Genomic DNA, 20,317 nt, shown 5'->3' with positions numbered 1-20,317 from the left:
AGTAGCTTCATATAGTAAGAGATTTTTTTTTATAGCTGTGATTGCCTGGCAAAAATACAGGGGATCGGAAAACCGTAAAGCCGCTATCTGTTCCATGAAAGTGTTAGTGTAAGAGTAGAGATATTAGAAACAGTGTGTCGTGTTCGGGCTGAATAGATATAGTGTTAATATAGTGAAAGAACGACCATTTGAGGATATTTTAGGATGTGAAAACCACTGATGTAAAAATACACCATACAACAGTTCAACTCATATCAACTCAAACTCTTTTGATGAAGTTCCGCAAAGTAGCCAAATCGCGGCTGGGTTAAGTTTCTGTCAGCAAAGATTAGTTAATGTTAATATTTGGCTTTGGCTCTGACTATGACCTGTGTCTGAAGATTAACCAGTAATTATCCAGGCCCAAAGTCAGAATCCCTCATGATTGAGTTCACATTAAGTTTACAGAAGTCAGAGGGATTCTGGAGTTCAGCTTGAATATGTTCACATTTGGGGTCAAAAAAACAAGGAGAAAGAGCACTCAGATGCTCTTTCCCAGTAACATATCCTTTTCAAACAAATGTTTTTAAATTCCCAAGTTTCCTTCGCACTAATGGTCAAGTGCATTAGACTCAAAGACAACACATGGATTATACCAAAGCTTTCCTACTGAATGGAAATTTAGGTTTCATATTCAGCGATCTCTTCGTCCTCTGAGCTGGTTTGGACATAAGACAGAATGGACAAATATATCAGCAGGAAGTGTGAAACCTCACAATTTATGCGTTATTATCTGTGGCTGTTTAATCTCTGGATTTAGTCCTAAAAACACACTGGATAAACAGCTCAATTGGCCATTTTCTGTAATTGGACCATCAAACATCAGCAATGTAACAACACAGCAGACACATGAAGCACAGTTTCACAGTTTCTGACCAAGTAAGCTGAGCATCACAATGTGTGACTGTTGGCCTCGAAACTGAGGCTTATGGGCACTTTGGGAGAAAGTGTCTCCTCCCATGTTGTCTATCGAGTGTTTTTCCAGTAAATGCAGATAGACAAACAAGATTAGGAAGCAAAGCTTTGGGAAAATGGGCTTTTTGTCACATTACTGCACCTTTAAGCAAAAACCAAGACAACAACATCATACATCTGTACCCAATCAACAAACACTCTGCCCCATGCTAACACCTCAGCAGACAGTATGTTGAGTGATAGCAACTTGGATCTCAAAAGTGGAAAAATTAAAAACATGTAGCAGCTCTACAGTTAATCCACAATAAAAACATCTTTTCAATTCTAAGTTATCAGGATCTTACAGTGCACTCCATCTCAAGTCTTTAGAGCATGAAACACTCACCCACCGTAGACTTGAAAGATGAGCTGAACTGAATCATCACCACGTCGACAAAGATGAGCTGAAAAAAAGTGTTTCAGAGGGATGTTTTTCTGCACCATTTAAAAATGTTATGTACACATAGTGTCTGTTATAAATTTGCCAACACTGTACCAGCTATATGCACCAGAAGATAAACCTTTGCTTAAGGCTTTTTAGTTGAGATTTTAGGCTATCATGTCTTAGAAACAGTTATATTATTTTGTCTCTTATCTGTAAATTTTACAAGACTACATGAGAATTTCTCATCAAATTTGTTTTTTGAGGCGGTATGCATATTTTTATATTTATTGGAAACAATGTATTGTAGGATGAGAAAGTCACAGTGGTAGAAAACAAAATATAGACCCAAATGCCGACAGAGGATTAGTTTTAAATACAATTTACAATCAGTAAACAGGCTTACAGTTCATCAATGGGTCATCTGTCAGAACAGACAAACAAATCCAAAGTGGGGTTGAGGCAGGCAGCAGGTTATATGCAATATTAAAAAACAGATAAAAATTCAGTTGAGGCACTAAAGAAAAGCTGAACAGTGAAGCTACACTGGCAAGTGTGGCTCTAAATACAGGAAACTAGGACTTAATACACTGTGGGTTAATGACCAATTGAGAGCAGGTATGCAGGCAGGTGTCTGATCAGGTGACAAGAGAGAAGGGAAAAAAGTGAGGGCAACTAGTGGAGAGATGAGGTATGACAGGAACTGAACAGTTGCAAAAGACATGCTGAGACAAAGATAGGGAAGTGAGTCTGAGGCTGAAGAGGGAGATGATAGAGGCATCACTTGTGTCACCATGTCATACTCTCTGAAGATGCATTAAAAAAATATTTAGTAACTAGCAGAACAGAGAAAATTATGTATTGTAATGTATTTCTGCCTGATGCTCAAAACTGAAAACTGTAGCTCTATTGCTGCTTCAACTAAGCTAATGTATGTGTGCAAAAAAACCTATAAAAATGTGGAACGCCTTTAAACTTCAGCCTCGGTTTACATATTTATGGTGCAACAAAAATTAAGATTACTAGTTGCCAGGTAAAAGAGTCTTGAATGTTACCCCAGACAATAAAACTAGCAAGGACCATGGCACAGAGAAATGAGACGGGTTTTAAGCTCTTGACTGATCCCACCTCCCCGTACTCTCCTGTTCCAAAGGAACTTGGTTATCAGAGGCTCTACCCACAAATTATTTTTTGTATAATCTGAGAAGAGTTTATACCTAATATCAAGAGAGTGTAAAGGCCATAAAGGAGTATTCGGAGTAATAAGATTCTATGTGGGAGGGAGTTTTTTGAAATTGGCTGTGGTTTGTACTAATGGTCAGTGCAAGGACCTCTAGTAAAAAGGATTTTGGCATCTGTAATTAATGAAATGTGAGGGAGCCTTCTGATGTATTGGATCAAATATTCTTTTAGATGTATTTTTGTTTTGTAATTGAAATATAATTTTGTAAGTTATAATGTTATTTTTTTTCAAAACACCACAATTACCAACTGCATCTTTGGTCCACACAGCCACTGGTGGGTTATTCTATTGAAATGAGCCATGGATTTAATCCCATCTACAGTAGGTTCCACTGAGAATGAGGTGGGCATCTATCCACCAATTCAGATCTTAAAACATTGACTTAGAGTAGTACTGCTGACTAGACAGGAGGCAAGAAAGATTGTAAGACCTCAATCTTGCGTACACTTAAGTGTACAGACATGGCCTGTAGCCAAAGGATGATCTTTCAGCCAGTCTTTTTCTTTGAAATTTTGGCTTTTCAAAGTCATTTGCCCCCCCCCCACACACACACACACACACACACACACACAAACACACATCCATCTTTCTCCACTCTCTGAGACCTTCTTCCTGACACAAGCCCCAGCAGCTGCAGCCGGCAGAGCAGCCCGGCTGCGTTCTTGATTCAGTCGCATCTCCACAGATGCCTCCCTGGAACGCCGCAAACAGCTATTACATAAAAGCTGAGTGACTTACAGGCAAATCCTCTATACCCCAAAACTGCCAGAGCATACTGCCAAACCACAGAGAGAGACAGAGAGAGAGAGAGAGAGATGGTGTATTTTTGGGCACTGAGAACTGCAGAATGTCAGCATTTAATCCCTCCCCAGCCCCCCATTTTTTTCTTTTACTTCTTTCATTCTTTTTCACTCTTCAGTCCTCAATCCCCCCTTCCCACCCACAGTAACTCCCAGTAACACACACACACACACACACACACACACACACACACACACACACACACAGGAGTATGTATACTAATGCAGCATAAACACACATCGTTGTTCCTTGTTGTTGTCTTTACACAATGCTGGAAAAAAACAGCTTGTCAGAACTGCCTCACCCCTTCCGTCAAAATAGGATGTAAAACACGCATAAAAGGTATGTGCTTTTGTGTGTGTGTGTGTGTGTGTGTGTGTGTGTGTGTGTGTGTGTGTGTGTGTGTGTGTGTGTGTGTGTGTGTGTGTGTGTGTGTGTGTGTGTGTGTGTGTGTGTGTCTTTGTCTTTGCGTGTGCACATGTGTGTAGTGGCGATTGGCCCGCTTTAAAATCTGGCTTCCCAATAGACACCAGATCTGTGTTTGCTGCGTCTCTCTCCAATTCTCACCAGTTCTGGGCTAAAAGTACCACATTTAAGTATGAAGTTTCCTGTTGAGTTATAGTGGAATAAGAACACACAAATTAGCGAGGATGAAATTATCAATGACACTTGCACTTGTTTACACACAGCAAAATACGTTTAGACAAGGCCAGCAAAGCACACACATACACACACACATACTGTATTTACCAGTGGCGTTTTGTGACTTTTACAGATAGGCAAGCAGAGCCGAAGTACAACTAAACTGCAGATCTTGCACTGAGGACCCTAGACCTTGATAAACAGAAAGGAAAGGATGTTATGATAACTAAAAAGCAAAACAGAATTAAAAGGCTTGTGTATTATGTCACACGATTAAGTGTAAATATGTAAACTGAATAAATATGTCTATGAAAGCTTTCCTTGCAAAAGGACTTATTAAAAGCTGCTCCACAATACACCCTATCTCCTCGTCGTCACACATGTTGACCAAGGTGATTAGTCAGACAACTTATACCAATTTGAGCTGACAAAATCTCAGTGAAATTTGCTTGTCTACTTGCTACCATAGACGTTGGATGTAGGGATGCGGGGGTGATGTGACAGCCCCCCCGCAGGGACAGCTTCACTTGCTCCTGCAAGGCCGCCTGGTGGTGAGCATGGCATGTGCAGGTCAGCTATCAAGAGCAAGTTGGTATCAGAAACCAAGAGTCTCCTCTTGAAAGAAAAAGGCTTTTCTGATTGGAGAGAAGCAACAGAGAAGATTAGGAACCACGAGAAGTCTCTCCCTCATTTAGATGCCACTCAAAGATCGGCTGCACTGAAAACAAGCCCAATTAATGCACTGCTATCCGAAGCCACTGCAAAAGAGCAAAGGACCAACCAGAAGATGCTGGAGCTCAGTTTCAGCTGCATAAGATTCCTGGGGTGAGAGGGATTCCCACTGAGAGGGGCTGCAAATCGGGACGGGGTGTTATGGAAGCTGATTACGGAAAGGGTGTAAACTGATCCTGACTTGAATAATGTGGTGTCCATCCTCCAGGACCTGCAGCCAAAGCATGCTGTCAGAGGTGGAAAGGCTCATAAAACTCTGTTTGCCGCTCCCAACCTCTGTCGCAGCATCTCAGCACTCTATCTCGGCCCTGAGTAGGAAGACCTGGCTGCGCAACACCATGAAACAGGAGAGACTCTCCCACTTGGCAATAATGAATGCTCACAGTGATATCTTGGTTGTCATCGATGTTCCCACCTTGATGAAGGCCTCTATTAGACAACTGAGAGAAAGTCCACTTTTGGCAATGCATAAATTGTAAACATCTAAATCTTACTTTCTAGTTTTCTTAATAGCTGTGTACTTCTCAAATTATTAGATATTCGAAATCAAAGCCCTCGGTTGGGCTCATTAACAGCTCAGTCTAATCATCACTGCTGTGTTGGACAGCACTGTACAGGGTGGGGCACCACGAAAGAAGTGATAACGGTGCAAGGGGTAAAGTAGTCTATAATTTGCGACATATTGAAAAGTCCAGAAAATGCTGCTCCCCCTGTGCTTGACAAGCCGTAGCCAACGGGACAGTACCACATCCACGAAAATGACAGCGATGATAGAAGCAATGGCTTCCACAGACAAGAGCCTCAAGAGGGCAGTGAATTACAAGATGGATGCAGACAGGAAATATCAGATCCTTTGTAGGTCAGAATGCTATTCTGAGATGAAAGGAGAGATATCGCTTCCACTTGGGTATCGTTCTAATTAATGTCTTTTTTTAGCTTTTACTGGTCAAGCACGGCATGCTTTGGCTGTCCTGATGGCACGCCACCGGTAAGTACACACACAAAAACACATACACATAAAAACACCTGGATGCATCTGAAAGGGAGCACACACTGACATACACAAATGCATATTCACACAAATTCATGCCGATATAGACTTCACTGCCACACATACACAATTATTTTATATACACAAACCCACTGTATGCAGAAGAAAGTAGCCTGTAAGAGCACACATACACACACACACACACACACACAAACACACACGGTGTCAGTGATCCCACAGCATCTCTGGATCGGCTACAATGTCATCACAGGGTGTGAGCACCACACTCTGTCACTCTGCTTTGCTGGCAACCAGCCTATCAAAACGCAGCAGCCCACACTTCCTGGTGTGATGGAACTGAGCCTGTTCCTCTTTTTTTTTAACCTCCACAAGATCCAGCAGTTGTTGTCAGGAATAGTCATGTCAGGCAGTTGTTTTGACAGAAGATGCTAATATTCCTAAACACCTTGGTGGCTATTGACTCAGATGGATTAGAAGACATTAGAACATGTGGGCTTTTATTTGTTGAGCTAATTTCTTTCAGGCACACGTCAAAACAATGTAACAGGATTTTCTTACAGTAAAATGCAAATTTTGAATGTTTTCCTTTTGAAGTGTTGATTATTATAGGTAAAAAGAATCCATATCACCTACAGTACATGAAGCTATAACCGTTATAAACATCCAGCTGTGCTCTTTCATTCAGTCTTGTATTTTAACACTGACATCCACTGACTATTTGATAGGAAATTCCTAACCGTTTGTGTATTCAAACCAAATTCATGGTTGATAATGTAGACCCTTGAATCAGGAATCTGAGTCAAAGAAATCCATTGGTTGCAGGTTTGATTCCCAAAGCAGATCATCTATCCAATGTCAGCTGTTTTTACCGTTCGGACACAGGACAAACAGTCTCCTTGGACAGGCGATTTTCCTGCCCACCTACTGTAGGGCACTCTAGATAATAACATCAGTTGCAGTGCCTTAAAATGTAAAACACAATTTGTCTCTGATGATTTCATTCATTTCTCAGTGCTGGAGATTAAATTGAATTAGATTTCTGGACTCCAGATAAAAACAGGTGCTGGTTTTTACTGTAAGTGGTCCCTGAGGGTAAAAATACCATTACCGGCTAATTCTGTTGTGGCCCGGCCCACAAGACTGAAATCTTCAGAAGCGCTGATTTCCCTGTCCTTCACTATTAAATTTGATCACTCCCGGGTACCTCCAGCTTGTCTTGGAGTTCCATCGATTGCAATTAGCAGTGTCGTTGTAAAGCCACTGACGGATCATTTTCTTGTCACTGCACTGGTGGTTCATACTGGTTGGTCAGGCCACCTGCACAGATGGAAATGGGATCTGGAGGTGGTACTCCATCTTCTCTTGTACTACACCTTCCAGTTACTTCTCAGTGTTGACAGAAAAGAAGCAGCTGGAGACACATGTCTCAGATGAGACATGTGGCTGTATACACTCAAGGCTGCCAGTGGGCATTGGCAGAGACAAGGACCAGAATGTATGGAGGATGGGTTTTCCAAGCCAGTCTCCCAAGGAATATTGGGAAAGTCTGCATTACATGATTTACATCCAATGCCACCAAGGGCCATCTGTTTTTATTTGAAACTTAAGCTACCATTCCAACATAGGAAAAAAATACCAATTTTATCTTTAATGATCTGACAGAACTAAAAAATTTTGCATATGAATGCAAGAGGCCATGGCTTGTAATCCTGCAGAGGGTGTTCATAAAATGTATTGTTGCTCTGATCAGTTGCATCACTGTTGCCCTATCTGTAAACTAGGACATTTTTTTATTTTTTCTTTATTTTCATGAATGCACAATCACAAAACTAGTGAGACATGCTGAATGGATAATTGGGACACCAAACCATTTGAGATGTAATGTGTGGAATCATTTTTGTTTTGATGCCATAGATTGAAATTTCGTGGATACAGGTAGGGCTGTATGTTGTCTTTTAAAAATGCATCTGTCTGCAGGAACATTACCGTGACACCGAATCTGAAGTCCCTAACATGTCACTCAGTGAGACAGCAGAGGCACCTCGATGTAATGGAACAACGTCCAAACATACTTCCAGACTAGATGACATGGGTAATATTATGCTGGAGCTCTCTGACCAGAATTAATACAGTTTTTTAATATTTACCCATGATCATCATCATCTCCTAACTGTAAACAAATGTTTTAATTGCACAATCCCGACTTTACCTAAACCACACTTTGTAGTAATAATGTAGGTATAATTTCATAACTACCAATAATGAATGTAATCTGGGGCTATGCACAGTTGGTTTGGAACGTTCCATTCTAAACTGGGGCAAACAGGACTAATGAAGAAAAATAAATGGTATAAATTGTCATTAATTAGCTGTCAGCAGTCAAAGGTAGGTTACAATAGCTAGAGGGTATGTTGTATACATAGTTACACATTCAGATGCATTTATTGACATACATGCACACACACACACACACACACACACACACAAACACACACACACACACACACGCACACACACACACACACACATATACACAAACATTGTCACAGGCATTTATTCCAAAACACACTTGAGCACACAAACACCAACACTCTCTTTGTCAAACACACACATGCACACACACGCCAGGCGTTCAGCAGTCATGCCTTTCTGTAGGATTCTCCTCTGGGTGCTGCGTCCAAGGTGAGTGCGCTGGCTGGCAGCTCCTGAGGAGTTGGTAGGAAGAGATAGCTGAGCGAAGCTATTAAAATACGGGCAGGAATTTCCCTTATCACTCCCACGGAGGCAGCTCGCGCCGCTTTGTGCTATTATGGAGATAAAATGCACAGAGGCTTGGAATGAAGGAGGGAAGCAGGGAGGATGAGGAGGGGAGGGTGAGGTTGAGGGAGAGAAGGCGTAAGAACGTCAGATTTATGGAGCTAGGGAAGCTTAAGGTTATTAAATCGGAAGATTACTCGACTGCGAAATTGTTGAAGTTTTTACGAGAAGTTGAGGGATTTAGTCCGGTATTAAACAGCAAAGCATTAGGAGGCCAGCAATATACATTATTCAAAATTTACTTTTACCCCTTTTCTTCTTTTCTGTTCACCCCTTTCTTTATTCCTCCCAGTCTTTCTTCTCCCTGTTTTCATCAAGTTCACAGACAATATCGAGCTCCTCCTAAATTCCTATTCAGAAGAGCATCTGCACCCCCCCATTTCTCCCCACTCTCCCTCTAAGGCAGCCGTGTGTAGACAGAGGAAAAAGAGCAGGAGTCAAAGAGAAAGAAAGAGATGTAGCAAAAGAGAAAAGGAGGGAGACAAAGTTGTTCTGACTGAGAGGATCGGTCTGTCATACTGCATCTTAGTATTGATACCACTCACAGAGTGAGGCAATCCATACTTCTTTGAAGGACATTCATCACTGCCAACTTTTTAAAGATGGAGTGTGAGGGAGAGGTGACAGTAAAAGCAGCAGAAAAAAAGCCTGATATTTTACATTAGAATTTGAATAGTGTGAACTGAACTTCACCCACACCTACATTTTTGCCAAGACTAAGGAGTCTCGGATACATTGTGCAACACAGGCAAATTGCTTTCATGGTGATGTGCACAGTAACTGTCGTTACATTGATGGTATCATAGGGGTAGATGAATAGCAACACTTCTCCAACAGTGTATTGCAGTTGCTATGACGGGAAGAAACCAGAAAGGTTTTATTCTGCTGAAAATGTCAAATATTCATTATTCAAGATTAAAAGGGACCACTACTTCTACAAATATGTCCTTAACACTCTTACAGCATAATACATTTTAATATGTCCAGCTATGTGTTTTTGTTTACTGTTGACTCTTATAGACGGTAGTAGGGTCAGAAATATTATCCTCAGTCCTTGGTTTACAAAACAAAATCACTTTTACTGAAGGGATCATCTATATTTTTAGGTTGAATGATGCTGAATGATGAACTACAGGGTGATTTTTTTTTTCCAAAATGGATGCACTGAGTTTTGCATTAGGACTCTGCACTTGAATAGAATTTATTTACAAATCTATTTGTATTCCTAACAGTGTGCATACAATATGTTTGTGAGGGAGTGTTTTCCTCCTGTTTTTCCTGAAAAGAGAAAAGGCATTTGCATTTTTCAGAGGGGCGGTTACAACAGTAAGTCATATCTAACACATCACACTACAACACACATCCAACAAGTTTGAGAAATTCATCTCCCCTTTGCCCCTACACACACACACACACACACACACACGCCACAGCCCTACAACTCACATTCCGTGCCCACCCCCTGCAAGCACTTTTTAGGGATGTGTACCTTCAGATTCACAACAACAGTTTAATACACACTCATACAACTCGCAAAACACACAAAACCACAGTTCTTCTGTGTTGTCTATCATTATGTGCTCGGCTGCAAATGTTTACCATGCTTCTCTCTCTCTCTCTCTCTCTCTCTCTGCTTGTCTCATTCAGGTCAGGCTCGTTGTCTCTCAGTAAACAGAGAAAAAAAACAGTTTCTCAGAAAGGAACATCAGGAGGGGAAAAGTGAATAAAACATTTCTTTCACAACAAACTTTTGATAGCATGCACATATCCATATACACATATAAACATCAACATCCCTGGAAGAGCATCCTACCTCTTGCAATGTCTCTCCACACATTTTTGAATTTCTTTCCATGGAAATTATACAATTTCCATATACATTTAAAGCAACAGAAATTATATCCATTTTAAATGGAGGACAGCAGAGAGATTTCCGCAGCGATTATCTAAGGGCTTTGCATGTATGTAAGAGACTCTGCGTGTGTGTGTGTGTGTGTGTGTGTGTGTGTGTGTGTGTGTGTGTGTGTGTGTGTGTGTGTGTGTGTGTTTGTGTGTGTGAGTGTTGTTGATGCTGATAAGTTGGTAAACACACAGCTGGCCGTGCTCTTTGATACACCAGGAGGCCTTGAGGATATTTCACACTCTTTTATACTTGTATTCTGCAGCGCACTTTCTCATCCTCTTCTTCTCTTCACCTAATTTACACAATTTCCTTCCATCCCTCACTGACTGCAGTGACTTGGGGAGAATCTACACACCCCCAACTGTGATCTGAGGGATGGGGAACATTTTTATAAGTCGGCCAGCTAAATTATTTGTTGGCATTTATGATTATGTTTGCGCATGTTCATGGGTGTGTATATGTGTCCTGGTGAAACTATTTCATGGATGCCTATGTATGAATGTGTGTTTGCACACACTTTCATTCTCATTTTCTGCACTCATTTGCTTGTGTGGTGAGACTGATTTCATTTTCTCCAAGTACTGGTGAGACGGCAGCATAATACAGCTAAATATGGCCAGCTACGTCTTGTCATTTATGGAGGACTCCCCCACTGTTTGTTGACACTCAGAAAGAGAGCCAGCCATCTCCTGCTTCACTAGATAATTCTCCTCTGTGGCGTAGCGGAGAGAAACTTCATTAACCCCACTGCCACACAGCCCAATCCTAGAGATGTGCATGTGTAATGTGGCTGAAAGCAGCCTTTTAACGCTGTAAACACTAACTTGCTAAACGTCAGGATGTATTACACACTCCGGCTAAATCGTAAAGAGCTGGTCTACCAGCTTGTGTTTCATGGGCTGTGGATAAGTGCAAAAATTATGTGATAAATATTATATGAATACAGATATGTAGTTTCAGCAACAATGCTCTCACATTACACGGTCCCATGCAACATTTGTATGTTGAATTTATGTTGATATGACATTGCACCAAAGTAAAAGTTAAGGCAGGTCTTTCTCTTGTCAGTTCAAATCAGTCTCTAAATCAGTCCTAACTCAGTCTTAAATCAGTCTTTTTTGGCCACTTGAGGGCAGCAAGAACAAGCTGTAAATACAGCACTGACATACAATATATCACTTTTTACAAGTTAATATGGTGAAATTTTCATTAAAGAATGGCTTCTTTACACATTCAGCAGGCACAGAGTAACATTAGCATTCATTTGGAGTCATATTTCTGGCCACCTTACATATACACATTCAATATTTGCTCCCCTTTGAGCTCTATTTTGGTCTCCACCAACTCCTGAGGGAACATGCTCCACTATGTTCACCGGCTAGTCGCTAACATTACCTGGGCACAGTTTGGTGCTGAGCAGCTAGAGTAGAGGAGGTTTTTTTATTTGTTTGTTTTCTGGGGGGGTTTTTTTTGTTTTTTTTTTAACAAAAATTATACTATGGGAGCAGTATGACTAATTCAAAACAGTAAATTTGTGGGCCACAAAGACCAAAACAATGACCTGAAAGATGCTAAAATGCTCTGTTGAGCTGAAGGGAATTGCATTGTTGGGTGATAATTCTCTGTAGGTTCATTACTATGATTAACCTCTTTCATAATAACACTTAAGTCATTTGATCCATCGTCAATACAAAAATATTGAATACAGCAGCTTCTAGAAAATGTTATGGTGTTATGATACAGTATCATGTTGCAAAAACTTGTGTTTGTTTTGGAGATACAGTGTGTGTTGTAATTAAAACTTCTTACACAAAAACTCACACACAATTCCTGATTTAACAGTTTTCCTTCGGGCTGTAAATGGCTAAATAAAGCCTCCAGGGGGAAAACGAGCCACTTCATCCTGCAACCATCCAGTCTTCCCACTCCCTGAAGCCCACAGACATGCCTCCTCCTGGGACGCTACTCCCACTCTGCCTAGGGGCTGGAGCACATATGGAAGTGATGTACCTGGAATATCTGGAGAGAAGAAGAACAGAGACGACAAGAAGAACACAGTTAAAATCAGAGTTAGTAAATACAAAATTATGTATCTCTTCAGGTGTTTGTGAGCGCTCTGGTAATTATTGGAAGGTGAATATACTCGTTTTAAGTTAAATAATGACTTTAGGAGGACACATAGTCAGGAACTGCCATCAGTGATGGCACCCGGTGTAAACTCTGAGCTGGGCAGCTGCCTGCATGTCGTTTATTTCCTCCATTATCTGCCTCCAGCACACTCACACATACCAGCCAACAAGCTCCTTCTGTTCCTTTATCACGCACCCTGATATTCACACATAGGAGTGCAAAGGGAACAAATGAGCACACACACACATATGCACGCAGAAAAGATGAAAGGTATGGTGAGAGAGGGAAAAAATAAGAGAGAGACAGTGGAGATTGCAGCTTAACCTCTTGGCTCCACTGTAAAGCAGCACTCACTCTCTGGAGCCTTGCTGATAGCCATCTGTCTGGCAAGGAGAGACAGCTTCACCTTCCCAACACATCAGCACACTCACAAGCACTCATCCCACCAACACAAAGGCAGGCACTCACACAGCTAGTCTACACTCAAAGGTGATATGTAGACAATGTAAAAAAGAGATTTTGAGTGTGAGTTTGTTGCTGCACTTTTCATTTATCCATCAGAAATGAAAGTTTAGCTGATTCTTTATCTGCAAAATGAGTCCTGTGACCCCTTAAACTGCATGCCCCAAGTCTCAACATAAAGCTATTCTTCATTCATAAAAGGTTTTCTGTTTAGATATGCAGTTTGTGCACCCACTGCAATGATTAACATCTATTTAAAGTGAGCGTGGGATGTTCATTGACAAAGAATGAGCTATAACTTGGAAATCCTGAAGAGAATCCAAAACACTTAGATTGTGGCTATAAATCTGGAGCTTGGTCAATAGCTCTCTCTCGAGGTGATAGCTGAGCTAAAGAAAACCTTTGCTGTCCCCACACCCTCACCCTCTTCCATTCCTCCTCTCCACACCCTGCCATCCTTTAGCTCCACTCTTAAATCAGAAATTCCTTGAAATCCTCCCACTTCTCCACCTCTGCCTCCCCTCCTCAGCATTCTCTCCGCTCCTCGGTGTCCTGTCCACCCCTCGATCCATCTCTGTCCTCCTGATCAATAATCAATCTGCAGGGGCCGAGGCCAGGGGCCACACGCCATCTGTCTCCATTGGCAAACCTGAGAGAGAGAGAGCAGACAGTGTGAGAGAGGGAGAGAAAGAGAGGGAAGAAGGAGGAGACAGAGTTCAATCTATCTCCATCCGTGGTCAGATCCACTTTGCCGGTATAGATCATAATTTGGAGAGGTGTAATTGCTGGTCAGAGACTGGGAGTGGATGCTAAAGGGGGGGAGAAGGGGAGGAAAGGTGGTGTCAATAATGTTTCTGCAGTCCAGTCCTCCCCTCTGCTCCACCTCCCCACTCTCCTGTTTGACCCAGTTACCCTCTTCTTCTCTTCATCTCTTCCTCTCTGTCTCCGTCTTGTTCTCACTTCTCTTGTTAGCTTAAATTTTTCAATTCAATCTACAAAGATCCATAGAGCAAAACATTATTCTGTGTGTTTATTTATGTGTGTGTAGTTCTGTGTGGTGTGTTAGTGTGTGTGTGTGTGTGTGTGTGTGTGTGTGTGTGTGTGTGTGTGTGTGTGTGTGTGTGTGTGTGTGTGTGTGTGTGTGTGTGTGTGTGTGTGCACAAAGTTTCTTTTTCCACCATAATCCTGGAGGACAAGTGCCAACAACAACACCTACCCTCAGTGTCTGCACTTGACATCCGTTTGAGCGTTTATGCATCAGAGGAGGATGTCACCACTTTGATAATGGTCTACCTAGTAACACCTGCCTCAGAAAAATAAGCCTTGGCTCGATAAATGAATTGTCAAATACACTTCACAATGTTGTGCCGAGCTTGCCAAGACCCTGAGGAGATTTAACGCCCTAATTTGATCACACTATTACCTACAAGTACAAGGCATGTGAAAGCAGCTGTGAAGGAAGCCTTTCCAGCTGGATAGTGTGCTCTGCTCATCACGTTTGTTTAAATCCAGCATAAAACTGCTTTTCTTTGATCCCGATGGTAATTGTGAAAAAAGATTGATACATTTTGTTTCATTTTTTCCAATTTGGCAGAAAGCAAGTTACCTCATTTGTAAGTCAAGGATATTTTCACTGAGCCAGAAGCAGGTTTTCTGTGATAAATGTCATGATTAATAAACACTAACAAGATTAAGAGTCTACAGCCATACTAGCAGTTCTGTGAGGCTGCACAGCAACACATTAAAATGCTCATTGCAGGTATTAGGTCATAAACGAAAGTACTAGACAAACTGAAATTTTGACCCGATGATGGCACTAGAAGAAAAGTGAAGGGATCACCCAAGTTATTACAATTCATCCTGAGAGGGGCATGAACGTGTGTACCAAAATCCACAGCAATCCGTCCGGTAGTTATTGAGACATTTCAGTAGATTTCATTTAATTAGAAACCTTAGTAGTTCCCGTCTTCACCCACTTGAGGGATGTATTCACCACATAATGCATCCTACAGCATTACAATCAGTTAATTAGTATCTGACAAACAGTGACAAATGGTAAACTTGCTTTAAAAGCCCCCTTGTGGTCCTGATTATCTGGATGAACCATTTAGAGTGTGTGTCTCAATTCGATTTTCCTTGAAGCGCATCATCATGTGTCTAAAGCCGGGGTCTCCATTATAAATCAGTGGAAATCCCCAATGCAAGTTTCAAGGTTCAGTCAGGTCCTACAGGTCTGACACTAAGTGGGCGTTGAAGGTATAAAGTAATGTATGCTATCACTTCTTGGTCCCCTCTGAGCTGTACAACATTAATTCTTTCACCTGACGAAGAGCAAACTCTCCCCTTCTGCTCCACCAAGCTGAGCTAACAATGATGTTAACCTATCCCGTCCCCCATCCACAATTAAAACACCAGTAAGAAAGGATGTGCTAATTTGAGACTCAGTGACTCATCAGTGCAGTGTTTGTACGCACATGTGTGTGTGTGTGTGTGTGTGTGTGTGTGTGTGTGTGTGTGTGTGTGTGTGTGTGTGTGTGTGTGTGTGTGTGTGTGTGTGTGTGGCTCATTTTGCAGGGAAGACATTTAAAGTCTTTTTCCATTTTACTCCTGCATGCTATAATCAGTTAAAACTTCAAGTGTGTGTGTGTGTGTGTGTGTGTGTGTGTGTGTGTGTGTGTGTGTGTGTGTGTGTGTGTGTGTGTGTGTGTGTGTGTGTGTGTGTGTGTGTGTGTGTGTGTGGGAGCAAGAGGGAGAGAAGAGTCAGCCCACCACTTGAAAGACAACATTTCTGCTCTTTGTCACAGCTCAGCCAAGAAGGGTGTGACATAAGAGGCAAAAACATACTCTCAACACTTGCACGCGCACGCACACACGCACACACAGATGCGTGGGCACTGACTGAGCTCCTGTGAGTCAGAGTAACTGGTCTGTGAAGGATAACCCAAAGGGGAAACAAAGAGCCAATGAAACTTTAATGAGCTGGTCACGTATCAGCTGAAGCCCGCTGCAGCTGCACCTCCGCACCGCTCTCTGTCTGCACCACAAACTTCTCTCCACAGTCAAACTGATAAGGAAAGTCTAAACCTCTCAGCCAAGATCACAGAAAGAAACACACCTGAAGATAAAGATATATTTAGCTTTTCCTCTTCAGGTTCTGCACTCGTCTTCCTAACTGCTCTCAAGAGATCTAGAATTTGTTGTGCAAAGCCAAGGACTTCTGAATGACAAGATGTATTTTAGAAAATGGTTAAATCACCAACAAGCTGGTATTCTATCCAGAGCTGGAAAAAGTAGCTTGGAAATCATTTTCATTGTTTATATTAGCCTTCTTAAACCTTGGTGGGGTTTGCCTGATAAATCGGTGCCTGAAAGTGTCTGAAACTGCATTAAATTCTTTTTATTTTAGGCCAATACATGTCTATTTATTATATGCTGTATGTATTTGTATTTAACAGCTTATCAGTATTTTCATAATATGAAACACTCTACCTACCTAAGTGGGATTTCATGCATTTTTAAAAAGGCTAAACATTTTCACATTGTAGGTATGTTTAACTAAACCATTCCTCCCCTTTCCCGTCCATATAAAATATACATACATTGTACTATATGTGATATGCTAATAAATTCTGAACACACGTTACAATGATGCCGGCCTCTCCCAAAGCCCCCGTTCCCGCTGTTCCTCATCAATGCTTTCTGCTGAAATGTACGATTTGCAATATCCAGTTAATGAGTTGTTGAAGGCTGAGAATGAATCCCATTCTAGTCATAATTGTGTAAGGTTTCCCGAAGGGGTGTGTGTGTGTGTGTGTGTGTGTGTGTGTGTGTGTGTGTGTGTGTGTGTGTGTGTGTGTGTGTGTGTGTGTGTGTGTGTGTGTGTGTGTATCTCTCTCTCTCTCTCTCTCTCTATCTATCTATCTCTGTGTGTGCCTGGTGCCTGACTGTGTGTGTTCCTATTTTTGTGTGGAAGCACATATATAGTATCTCTGTGTGCATGTCAGTGGAAACAGTGGTTTCATTAATCTTCCACCTTCATTTGAGAGTAGAGAGGGGAAGTTAAAAGAAAGAAAGAAAGAAAGAAAGAAAGAAAGAAAGAAAGAAAGACGACGGATAACACACTGCAAAGGGCAGAGTGAGAAGTGGGAAAGCGCTCTACGAGTGTGAGGAAGAGGATGTTGAGGAGGAGATCTCACCAGGAGCAGAGCCAGAGAGGGAAGAAATCTTTTCACATAGACCTACTTCTGTCAGTCAGTCTGATGTCGCTGAAAATTTAGCGAGAAGCTGCTGAGACACACAAATGCTCCACTAATACTTGGTAAACAACAACAAATATAAGAAGAAAGAAAAACATTAAAATTGTGAGCTTTGTGTGTGGGAGTGGGGATCAAACACATGCTGGAGAAAGTCTTTAGATATAGTACTTCACACTTTAACAATGAGGAACTGCATGACAGTTTGCGAGTGTGTGTGTGTGTGTTTGTGTGTGTATGTGTGTATGTGTTTTGAGGTTTATATGACAGTAAAAGGTTGGGAGCGCATCATGCCAGACAAGAAAGACATGCTACATCTCCTGTAGGATTTTATGCACACACACATACTGTACACACAACATACAAACAGAGATTATACACAACCCAATGCACACACACACACACACACACACACACACACACACGCACTTTTGCATTCCAGCACACCTTATCTGCCCCAGCGGTGTTGATTGACACTCTCCACTTGAGGAGATTAAGTGTGCTCATGCTGTGTCGGCACAGCTTGACGTCCATTTATCCTTAAAACTCATATGAAGCGTCTCTGTGAGCTCCGCGCCAACCACATGCACGTTCCCCAGTTTCACTGTACACACCTGCTACTTTACTGTAACTGCTGCCACTGGGGAAAATAAAACTGGTGGCTGCAGTTTTGCTTTTCTTCCCACTTGAATCAGATGTTTACATGGTCACTTGTGTGCCGAGTTTATTTCGGAACCACTGGGACTGTGAAACTGGGTAAAAACCCCTGTTCTAGATTTTCAAATTTCCTGTGCTCTTAAAAACATTTTGTAGGTATGTGTTTTTCATCCAGCATCAGCTTTATGCCGTTTAATTGCCACGCAGCGAGAAAGAGCCTGTGGCATTTGTGGTTCCAACAGCAGCAGATTTAACCAACACACTATAAATACACACAGGCCATCTGGGTACTTGCAGGGTACAGATAACTCACTGGCAACTGCTGCTGCTCTCTCTTTTTGCCTATTAATATTAGTATATTATTAATTTTAACCATTTTACACTCTGATGAGCTGATAATAGGGCCAAAGTAAGCTACAAGATGGGTTCTTGTGGGACTAATTGACTCTGTAAGGGCCAAGTTTGCTCACATATAGTAACTTCCTTTTTGTACTAATTGGTTACTGGTTTTACATGTGATATCCCAGGTAGCCGGTTAGGTTGGGTTGATTGCAGCTGAGTGCTTGCCCACTTTTATGCGTTCTGGCATCAGACGAGCATATGCGAGCTGGTTCTGGGCCAGGTTGGATTACCACCTGGGCAAAAAGGCTAACTTTCTGGGGCACACTGTCTGTCATTTGGATTTTGGTAATTTGATTATTTGCTGATTTGTTCGGGAATTTCCACAGCATTTCCACAAGTAAAATTTCAATTGATTCTGTCTTTATTAAATAATCACGTGGCCCCCTCTGGTGAAGGGGTCTCTGAAATCTTAATAGTTTTATTTTATATTGAATTCACATTGTGCATAATATTAATGAAGATATGTTAAATCAAATTACCCCAAATGAACAAACTGGGGCCAGGTAGGTTTTCAGGATAGGAATACAGGTTGGTTTGTGAGTCTCTGAGTAAACTATAATGAAGCTGCCATCCACGGTATAGTCTGCTGTGTGCACTGTACATGATGGGAAGTTAGAGGCAACTGGGGCACAACGGCAAAGTTTTGCCTCAAGGCCCCCAAACAAGATAATCCAACCATAGAACTGGCCAATATACTGTATAGCCACCAGATTTCGCTGGGATTAACAGTTGCTAATTTGGGCCAATTTGAGCTAAGAATCGGCTCCAGTGAGCAGAAGGGCCTGTGTCATTCATCACAAGCCACTGCTGTGCTGAACATATTTTGCTAGCTAGGATTTCTATACGGCTGCCAGCTGCATTTTGGTTACCTTCAAAATTGTGAACAGGTTTCCTTCCTCTTTTGCCTCACTGAAACATCACACAATGTAGAGGAATGTTGCATTATGTCAGTTCCAGACGCCAAGGACTTAAAACATTAACATTATTTTTTGCAAAAAGGCATCGCTTTGAACGGTGTTTTTCCAGATTGTGAGTGATGCTGTGTACCCAGTTGGGATAACCTGTGGTGTCCATTCAAACCAAAAGAAACAGAGGTTTTGCCCAAGTCGTTGCTTTGGTGTGATAGGGATGTCACCTGTGATGGAAAGAATGGGGGAAAGGGGCCCGATACATGATGGGGGGGGGGGGGTAAAGGGCACTCGTGGTGCAGAATGATAAAGGGACCCTTCGAAGGACAGATGGGAATGAGATTCCCGAATCAATACCGTCCAAGGGTGTTTTGCTATTAAAGCATACAGAGAGAAGCCCATGTTTGATACTCACCTGACTGCTCAGGCACAAGATGCCTCACACACACACACACACACACACACACACACACACACACACACACATATATACACACACAGACACACAAATTCACTCTTCTGCCTGTGCTTGGATCTCCCTTTTCTCTGTCACACTTCCTCGCACTTTGTGAGATGTGTTTTTATTTGACAGTGGGAAGCACCATACTTCTCAAAACTGTTCACGAAGAGTGAAGCGTGAAGTTGGAAGAGGAAACTGCCCAGGACCCCACACCCCTTGGGACCCCAAAGGCTTCAGGTTGATTCATCAGTTTGCTTGTGTTCATATATTAACAAGGTCATGTGTTTGGATAATGCACCGTTTAGGCACAACGGCAGCTGAAATGAAAGGGGTTTTAAAAGAGGTGTATTTTGACTTCTAGTGTTATGGAGAAAAGCCCCACAGTCATAAGGCCCCTTTCAATTCAGTTTATAGTGAGTCCACATGGTGCATATTACCAGAAAAACCAGTATTCAATAACAATACCATGTGGTGGGAACCGTGTAATTTATTTAGAGTAACAGACCAGAAGTTCTGGCTT

The sequence above is a fragment of the Xiphias gladius genome, chromosome 6 (genome assembly GCF_016859285.1).
Source record: "Xiphias gladius isolate SHS-SW01 ecotype Sanya breed wild chromosome 6, ASM1685928v1, whole genome shotgun sequence".
NCBI classification, from domain to species: domain Eukaryota; kingdom Metazoa; phylum Chordata; class Actinopteri; order Istiophoriformes; family Xiphiidae; genus Xiphias; species Xiphias gladius.
Note: the sequence above shows the minus strand (reverse complement) of the source record.